Source organism: Teleopsis dalmanni, chromosome 1 (assembly GCF_002237135.1).
Source record: "Teleopsis dalmanni isolate 2A chromosome 1, ASM223713v2, whole genome shotgun sequence".
In the NCBI taxonomy this organism is placed as follows: domain Eukaryota; kingdom Metazoa; phylum Arthropoda; class Insecta; order Diptera; family Diopsidae; genus Teleopsis; species Teleopsis dalmanni.
This window is the reverse complement of record NC_051846.1, coordinates 31,558,197-31,564,322: the sequence shown is the minus strand read 5'-3', so window position 1 is coordinate 31,564,322 and position 6,126 is coordinate 31,558,197.

The following is a 6,126-nucleotide window of genomic DNA, read 5'->3' as shown; positions in this document are numbered from 1 at the left end:
TATATTTTTTTATTATATTTTAACCCAAATATTTTTAATAAAAAAAATAAAAAAAATTAAATTTATGATCCGTCCAAAAACATGTTTGTTTGTCAATAAATTTTGTTTACAAAACAATTTTTGGTCATGCTGATTTTTAATATATTTTGTTTATATTTTTATTGACGCGTAGATTTTTGAGATCACTAAAAATGTAAACAATTTTAATATAAACAAATTTCTGCTTATATAATTTGCTTGAAGTAAATTAATTGAAAAACTGTATAAAAAAGATCAAAATTATAAATGAACTATTAAATTAACAATAAAAAATTTTAATTGAAATTATTCAATTAACAAATGCAAGCTGACCTCGTTATAATTCAGTTCACATATTTTCAATACAACAAACTTAATTTATCATTAATCATTATTCATTTGCTTATATACATGTATGGTAAGTTATGACAAATAAAAATTATAATAGATCAAAAAAAAAAAAAATTTATACAAGAAGAGATTTATATAAATTGCAAAATCTATACTTTTGATTTTATACTTTTGATATTATCTATTATAATATAGATATATGTAGACATAGTAGATATAGTTTTAGTAATATTAATTTATGTTAGATCGTGACCCTATTGACGACTCTCAAGGAGAGTTGAAATATAGAATATATTAAAGAATATTATACAAACGTTAAATTATTTAACAAAAAGTGACCTATAGCCGGATAAAAAAATATGTGAAAACCATTATAAAAAAACAGGTCGATAATTAAATTCTAAATTTTGTATTATAATTTTCGTTATGAACTTTGTTGGCTCTATTTTCTTCTGTTTAAATAACTTTGAGATCAAAACTGTGAAACAAATATATGAATTAAATCAAAGTTTTGATATATATTTTAATATATATATTTATATTTATTATTTTGATGTATATTTATTTATATTTATTAAAAAAATGTCTTAATCTTGTTCATTAGATATTATAATGTACTTAAGATTTTTAATTATTACCATAATATGATACCATAAGTATACACAGATGGGTTGGCAACACTTTTTATTTGCATTTTTTTAAATTATAATTTAAATCATAAATTAATAGTAGATTAAAATTATAAATTTTAAAATCAAAAATCATAAATTTAAAAAATAAATTTTAAATTCAAAATTTAAAATAAAATCATAAATTTTTTATCTACAGTACGAAACGCTACAAAATAACTGCGAATACTTTTTTTTTTTGAATTGCAATCATTGGATTGAAATAAGTTTAAGTTACATTACATTTGTTAAATTTAATTACTGAAATAATTAATTTTTATTACATGCAATAAAAAAATTAAAGTAATATTTCGAAAGGCAATACATATAGTATTTATGCGAAAACCACACACTTTCTTTGTTTCAATAACATTTTTATAAATAAATTATGCATATTTGTGTCTTATAAATATAAATTCATAATTATTTTTTTATATTTAATTTTTATAAATTTATGCAGTCGAAAAACGCACTTGTGGATTTTCACCTTCATTTTTAATAAAATTTTATTTCAGCGAAATGCTTTAGTATTAGTCGGAAAAGTGCAATGAGTCACGTAAACAACTGAGGAAAATTATTTTTAGTCGAATTATTGTCACGCAAAGTCACACGAACTTATTTTCAACTGAAATTGTTTTGTTTTTCTGTGCATTGCTTTTTTTTTATTGTAAAAGGAAAAACGAATTTATGTTGAAAAAATTAAAGACAAAGAAAAATTTCTAGTGAAAAACGTTAACACGGAAAATGTTTGCATGAAATTGGCGCAATTTAGTTTTTCACAGTAAAAGTAGAAAATTATTCTTAGTAGAAGTGGAAACAATTACACACATATACACACACACAGATACAATAACTGCATATACTATACTAATTACATTACTCAACACACTCTAGTATCATAGCCCAGCACTCTTGCCTTCATTAGGTAAGTAGAGTATCTTTTATTAGATTAGGGATTGGTTTTCGTAATAAAATGTCTCATAAGGTTAATGTATTCTATTCCAACGGGAGCCAATTCTACTATTTTATTATAACAATATTATGAACTATTTCAACAATATCACAAATTTATGATTTAATTTTAAGTCATATAGAGACTATGTTATAAATATTTGAAGTGATGTACAAGAAAATATTTTCAAATGAATCTATTTTAATAGATTACAAGTAATCAAAAATAAATGCATGAACAACAAAAGTTTTGGCTATTATTAATTTTCTGATATTACAATTTCCTATTTCTTCTAATCTTACGTCTGATCTGTTCTCATCCTTCCAACAAAGATATGAACTTTAATCTTACTTCTGATCTGATCTCATTATTTCTTCAGAGGTATGAACGTCCCCTACTGTCTACCGGCAACGTTACAATATAGTTCTTTCAGCTTATCGTTCCATCTAATTCAATACTTTTTACAGGTGCGTAAGGAACTATGGATATCAAAAAGTGTTTTTATCGAATGCACTGTTGGTTATTGTACAAATTTCCGCACCGCGCAGCAGGAACCTGATTTTTATTTGTCGAGATAGGGCTGCATTTCAAATAGCAAAAAGTAGTAACTATTGGCAAGAGTGATTCTTCTTTAATAATAGACATGGTATCATTACTGTTTATTATAACATTCCCTCGGGAAAAGGGTTAGAATATTTACGAAACATGGGGATGGGGGTATTATTATTGATGCTAATTTGCTTTCTTAAACTGGACGTGCGTTTGCTAATTTAATGAAAAAATAAAATATAATCAATCTTAAAACGAAAATGTGCAAATCACGTGTTGTATTGTTCAGAAACGTGGTGCGTGCTATTAATTTAAGCTTAAACTGGTATGTTAAGCAAGGTACAACTAAGGTAGTGTAATTTATAATTAAAAGTATACAAAATTTTAACCTGTATTCTAGATAAAAGTTACAGCATTGGCATATTATTTATCTTTTAACGTGCCGTTGACAAAAACATAAACGATATGAGAGCTTATTGTAAATTTACTATGTTGTGTAAGTTAGTATTATATTGGTATATTGCAATTGTTAGATATTAGTGCATCGTTACGGTTGACAAATTTCAGTAGAAATATCATGAGAATCAATTATAAATTCATTGAAATATTATTTTTTGTAATGCGATAAGCAATATTAAATAGTAATTAACGTAATAATAATAGTACTATTATCATATTAAAATTTTTTAATATACTAAAAAATGCAGTTTTCGTTTTAAATTTATTAGCTGTTTCCTCTTTAGAACGTTATAATTTCTTTTTTTATTTCTATATTATTATTTCCTAACGTGTAACGTATCAATAAAGCTTATATTAATGTGACGAAGCACAATAGCTGTGCTACCATATACAAAAACTTGTACTAATTGTTGTAAGTTTTTACTTTTATTGCTAGTTTTGCGTTTCCGTACACTAAAAACTAGTAAATATAGATAACAAAGGGAAATATGTTTTAGTATATTGCTCTCTTTTATTAGTTTTGACTACAAAAGATATGGGAACAAAACTTATGTAAACGTTAGCTATAAGTCAGAAAGCCTATATAGAGATCAAGTAGAAATTAATATTAAATTCAATTCAAGCTATTATTTGCTGAAAAATTTAATAAATTTTAATAATATTTTATTAAGTATGTTATCATATGTCTATTTGAATTATTACAATAAATGAAAGTATTTTTATTGAGTTAATTTTAACTATAACAAATCAATGTTCTGATATAAATCAATTAAATTTAATACAAACCAATTAGGTCTGTTTAATGAAAAGATATTGTTTTTGATTGCTTGCAACGTAAAATGCAAATACAACCCTGCATTTTAATTATAATAAATCTTATGGTTTCAATTGATAAAATAATAAAAACTATATTGTTTGGTTTCCAAATAAATAAATAAATAAATGTTTACTGTAAATAAAAAATTAAATTGATCATGTTTAGCTTAAACTTAGCATAAACAATCGTTACTTTTTATAATGCATACTAATATGTTTGCTTAGTACATTTATATGATTTAATTAACTATAAATCAATTATTATAAAATTGTATATTTATATTTACATTCACTGGGCGTACCCAAAAAGCGGAATAGGGGATGCGTGAGCAATAAGTAATAACTATTTGAAAGCATATCAATTAATTAACTCTGCATAAATTATTAAATTATTATACATTTATGTTGACGAACAATGGGTGTGACCAGAGAGTGGGGCAGGGGCAACAAGGCAATAAGGGAGAACTGTCTTAACTGTCTTATTGCATAATTGTTTTAAGAGAGGTTTCGTAAAGTAGTGAACTACAACAACAAAAATTCCTTTTATGTTATATTAATTAATTGAATTTTTGGCTAACCATAATTATTTTAAAAAAGTAGATTTATAGAAAATAATTTTTAAGTTTTTTTCAAAAAAAAGTTTGCAGGCAAATGATAAAAAAAAACACTAATTGAAGAATAAATTATTCTTAGTAGTATATAATTTACTTAAAAAGTGAATATAGCCGCATGATTCTAACTATACATACATTTATCAGTATCTTTGCCTATGTAGTATATTACATTCAGGGAAAGCTTTAAATCATGGACCCTTGAAGTGAAATATTATTACGGACACACTTTTAGGAGAGGTGGCTGTAGCCTCAAATGTAGACACTTGGGTGCGCCTATGTTACATTTTCCACTGACTGAAACATAAGATACTTTTATACATTTGTTTGAATGGAAATATTTTATTAATCCATACTTGCAATTTCAATACTAAATGAAAAGTAATTGCATAGAGCTTTGCCTTGAACTATCCTTCAGGAAAGATTAATATTTATTATTTCATTGTACTTTTTCTAATTTTGTAGTAAATTTCATATGTAATAAATTTAATTTACATATGAATGAATATTAAATTGAATGATCGTTGAAATAATAAGTGCATAAACATAAAGGAAAAAATAAAAAATTATTGCAACAATAATTAAATACATAATAATAAATTTTATATGTTTGTATGTATATTAATCATGAAATAAACTTGACATCTTCCGGCTTTCAAGCTAGAAAAATAATACTGACATAAATTATGTATTGAAAGAATAGCATTGATATTATAGTACATATTATAGTTAAATAAAATTTTCTAAATGTCATAAAAGTTAATGAGATGAAAAAATGTACACAGTAGCAATAGCTTAGAATTTTATATTATTTTCAGTGTATATGTTTGTGTGTAGTCTTTAAATAAATTAAAAATGCAGATGCATACGAGTATATATTCCTATTAGCACATTTTTCTACTTCGCATGAAGAATAATTAATCAGAAATATATATTGATTTATATAAAAACAAAATGCACCCTGATAAATAAGAAAAACACATTGTAACAACAGTCGTTCTTGACAATATATTCTATACATATTAGTATTGGATGAAAGATAAGTATACTAGATTTAACTAGAATCAATAACAGACTTAGTTGGAATAATGAATTAAATCCATTAAAATTTGCAAAATATGTAGTTTTCTGCTAAAAATGTTGTTAAAACAGTTTTTGTTTTTAAATTGTGCTCAATAAAGTAATAAAAATTATAACAATTAATCTTCATATTGCATAAAATGAAAATTAAGCCTTAATAGGATTAACTGTAATCCATAACAACTTAAACATAGCTGTGATAAAGTATTTCGTCCACTTAAATCAACACTCATTGAAACTTTTTGGATATAAAGATTTTAACTTGAAGAATTTAAAGAATTTTCTAGAAATCAGGTCAATAAGAAGTTGAACATCTAAGACTTCATGGATTATTAGGAATACACTCCTTTACAAAATAGTTCAATGCAAAACTTTAAGATAAATACTTAAGACACCATCGATAATTTTGATCCGGAACATACATATGGACATTAATATTTTGACTGTTTGTAAAGATGTAAAAAGATCAGTTTTAAACTTTAAAATTAATACATAATGTACAAAGATTATTAAAAACATTAGGAATATAAATAGAGATATACCATACTTATATTGATTGCATTTGAGGAATTAAGAGAATTTCTCTTAAAATTTAGACTCACCATGGCTGATTAGAAATTCG